This window comes from Capsicum annuum, chromosome 10 (genome assembly GCF_002878395.1).
Source record: "Capsicum annuum cultivar UCD-10X-F1 chromosome 10, UCD10Xv1.1, whole genome shotgun sequence".
Taxonomy (NCBI): domain Eukaryota; kingdom Viridiplantae; phylum Streptophyta; class Magnoliopsida; order Solanales; family Solanaceae; genus Capsicum; species Capsicum annuum.
Genome location: NC_061120.1, coordinates 207,309,077 through 207,313,883, shown reverse-complemented (window position 1 = coordinate 207,313,883; position 4,807 = coordinate 207,309,077).

The window sequence follows — 4,807 nt, the reverse complement described above, 5'->3', positions numbered from 1 at the left end:
AAAGAAAATTTATTTTTATGAAAAATGGCATCACAAGATTCTATTATAACACTATCTTCAAGAATAAAATCTATAAACTGTACTATTTGAAGCATAACCCAGGAAAACACAAGTTTTAACTTTTTTTACCCAACTTAGAGATTTTAGGATCCATTAATCTTACATTTAGGTTAAGCAACCCCAAACTCTTAGATATCTCAAATTTGACTTATGACCTTTTCAAAACTTAAAAGGTGTTAGTTTGGTCTTTTAATGGGGCACACGATTCAACACATAACAAGCAGTCAAAAGAGTTTCATCCCAAAAACTTAAAGGTGCACAAGACTCAATTAACATGACATTAATCAACTCAATCAAAATTCTATTCTTCCTTTCCGCTACACCGTTAGATGCAGGAGAATAAGAAGGAGTAGTTTCATGAATTATACCCAATGATCTAAAAAAGAATTGAACTCATGTGACTTATACTCACGGCCTCTATCACTTCTAATTCTTTTTATTTTTCTACCAAACTGATTTTCAACTTCATAGAGAAAAGTTTTAAAATTCTCAAAAGCATCACTTTTATTTTTCATTAAGTAAACATATGTAAACTTAGAAAAACCATCAATGAAAGTGATAAAATAGCTATTTTCTCCATGAGTTAAAATTCCTACAAATTCACAAATATCAGTATGAACTAATTATGATAAATCACTTTTTCTTTCAACTTGAAAATGAGACCTGTGATTTTGTCTTTACTACAAGCCTCACATTTTTCAAAATTCTTTTTGATCACTGGTGATTCCCACATAATGATCATTTATATGACACAAATGAGCATGCCAAAAATTAGTGGAAGAAACCATATAAACAGAAGTAGATATTTTGTTCATTTCAACATTCAACTTAAACATACCATCACTTACATACCCCTTCCCCACAAAAATATTATTTTTCACAATTACATATTGATCAAATTCAAAAATCTGTTTGAAGCCTATTTTATTAGGAAAAAAATTAGACATCAAATTTTTTCTCATGGAAGAAGTATAAAGTACATCTTTTAAAATCAATACCCTTCCAGAAGTAAATCTCAACTCGACATCTCTCATTCCAAGCACTTGAGTTGTGTGAGAATCTCCAAGCATGATGATTTTGGGTTCCTCAAAAAGAGTATATTTTTTAAATCTGTCATTGTCATAACAGACATGACGGTTTGTACCAGAGTCAGCCTACCATCCATCAATATTCTCCACCATGTTTATGTCTATTATCACCGCCACAAATGGTTCTTCGACAGCGTTTGCCTAAGATATAGACCCATGTTTTCAAAATTTGCAAAATCGAGCAATATGTCCACTCTTGCCACAGACAAAGCACGGTCCTTTTTCTTGTACATGTTGATTTTTTGCTTGGTTGTTTCTATCATTATTGTCCTTGGATTGTCTACCATCATTTTTTTTGAATTCTTCTTCTTAGGTTTCAAAGTAGTATTTTTATTAGTTTCACGGGCAACATTATTTGAAGAAATTAAATTTACCGTTGGTGTGATGTTGTTTTCTTCTTTTTGTAAAAGTGCGTCTTGGCCCCTTGCCCCTTCTTTCATGTGGATTCTCATTATCAAAGTCTCAAGAGAAGTTTTTTTTTGCTTGTAGCACATAGTTTTTTGAAATTCCTTCCACGAAGGTGAAAGTTTATCTATTATGTCACAAACAATAAGTTTATCTCTAATTTTGACATCCTCAAACATGAGTTCTCCAACTATCATTATGAAATCCTGAGCTTCGTTTACCATTGATTTGTTGTCCACCATTTGGAAACAAAAAAATCTGCTAGCGGCATGCTTTTTCGCTCCCCCCTCCTCAGTCTCGTACTTACGCTGCAATGCTTTTCAAATTTTCTTTGCACTAGAGTAAGTTCTATATATCATGATAATCATAAAAATTATCAGATAGACAATTAAGAAGAAAGTACCAATACTTGAAGGAGTCACCATCATATTTTAAAGACAATTAATCTATTTAGATATGACAAATATCAGTTATTTAAAGATAAACAACATAAACCCCAATACTTTACTATCTAATTACCATCTCTCCTAAGTTTTATATTAATCACCTAATATCCCGAATATGATACATAAGTTTGGTCCCGATACATAAGTTTATGATACATTACAAACAAATTAATTGGAGATAAAAAAAAAGGAAAAAAAAATAGTATAAACGCCTACAGTTGAGTAATTAACGGATGTAATTTAAGATTTTATCTGTTTAATTACATAAAATCCGTTTCAACTTTGTTTTTTGAAATTTGAATAATCAAATCAAGTTTCGTCAATCATAATCTTCCAAAACTAATTCATTCTTAATAGAAAAGAATGATGAAGAAATACTAATTCATATGATACATTACTTAACAGAAAAGAACATGATTATATTGAATGTATCAGGACGAGAAACCCTTATCAAATACATAAAAAATTATGTATCAGCGAATGAAAATTGAAACTTTTTCAGGTTAGATCTATGTATCAGAATGATGAAGAAATATTAATTCATATGATACATTACTTAACAAAAAAAAAACATGATTATATTGAATGAATCAGGACGAGAAACCCTTATCAAATACATAGAAATTATGTATCAGCGAACAAAAATTGAAACCTTTTTAGATTAGATCTATGTATCAGAAAATTCTTTATATTGAATATATTAGGGACGAGAAATTCATATCAAATATTATAACAAATGATGTATCAGCTCACGAAAATAATTGCGGTATTGTTAATGGAGGTTGTATATGAAAGTTAAAACTTCAATGTTGATGGAATGAAAGAGAACATTTGGGCATCAATTGTGGTATTGTTATCGTGATTTTGGGCAACAATTTAGGAATATTGAATTGTGTAAAGTAGTGGGTAGTTATGTATCAGAAAATAGACTACTTTAATTACTTATAAAGAATTTTTGTAATTAATTTAGTAGAACGGGATTTTAAGTAATATTGGAAACTTAAGATGTTTTAAATAAATTTTCCTTATTTAAATGTGCATTTAAGAAAATGAAGAAGAGATGTAAAGGAGAGGAGCCAAATCCCTTCAAAAGTACTATTGCATGCACATGCATATGGCCATTGTCACGTGTTCATTAATTATTTTGAAATAAAATAATGTCACCCTCTGTCTTTATTTATATCATGTTGTTTATTTTAGTACGAAGCTTAAAAATAAATAATTTTTTAAAATAAATTTATGATTTAAAATAAATTATAAATATTTATATTAGTATAAATCATCTTATTAAGAAAGAATTGAACATATATGTTTTCTAAAAATTGACTAAAAAAAGGTCATAAATTACATCGGAGTGAATACATATTCAATAAATATCTTACCCAATAAAGAATGCATCTTTCGCTTCCATTAACCATTATAAAAACTATTTGCTTCGTTTAAAAGGGAATGAAAATTTTGAAAAATAAAAAATATTTTTAAATTAAAATTATGTTAAATATATCAAATATTTTTTAATTTTATGATGTTAAATATTTTACATAAAAATTAAAATTAAAATATTATAACAAAAGATTATTATTTTTAAATAAATTAAAAAAGTTAAATAGGTCATTATCTATAATTTATAATCTATATCTATATTTATCTATAATCTATATCTATAATCTATAGAAAAGTGATTTGAACTTTTTATCATTCGTTAAAAGACTCCTTTAGAAAAAACTATTTTTCACTATTTTCTTTAATTTATTATTTAATTATTTTTATTATATTAACTAGACTCCTAAAATATATGGGACTCTTAAAATTTATGGAAGAAAAATCAATTAATATTTTTCTTTGTACTGATCAATTAGAAAAATACTACTAAAATAGGATAGAAAAGTACTCTAAAATATGACTCTATTAAGGAAATACTTCTATAAATATTGAGATGCGCGCTAAACTAGATTGATGGATGGTTAATTTTCTAAACCTCACCTATGTCTTCTTTGTTTTCATTCAAGACATTTTTTAGGGTCAAAATTTTCGTTCAGACACGAATTATTTTCATCAAAATTGAAGCTTTGTAATCACTATTGTATTATTTTGTTGTAGTTTATAGGTGGTATTAGATGAATGTTGGTCGGATTTGAGAATTTTTTGTTGGTAAATGTTAGGTTTAGTTGTATTGTTTTTATATCTCTGCTTTGAGAATTTTTTCTGTGTAATGATTAAGTTTAATTTTATTATTTTGATATCTCTATTATCGTATTATTTTGTTATAGTTTACAGGTGGTAGTGAGTGTTAGACTACTGTCCTACTCCATTTCGACACAAGTCAAATCTAGGTACAACATATTGGAAAACTTCTAATTAAAATCAGAAAGTCGCCACCTAATTAATTCTGTGGTGAATTAGGACACCTATTGTAAACTATGTGACTTAAAAGAAAAACCAAGACTTCATTTTAAAGTCTACTTAACTAGTGATTCTAGGTAAGGGTTCTAATTATTCTAAAGGGAAGAGATTAAGCACCCTAAAGGATTCGCGAGCTACGATTAACTGATCAAACTTAGGTTAGAAATTCAAATCAAATGCAAGAGCTAAGATTTGAAAAGGCGAGTAATTGAGTAAGAAAATAATTTTTATTTCAAAGTAATTGGTGGAGAAACATTTTTCAAACTTAAAATTGGTGAGCAAACTTTAACTTAGAAAAAAAGAACTCTTTGATATTTGTGAAAAATGCAAGGATTTGAAAACGATCATTTATAGTAACTAAAAAGTTTGACTCATTTGCTTTGGAAATTCTTTTTTTTTTTTTTT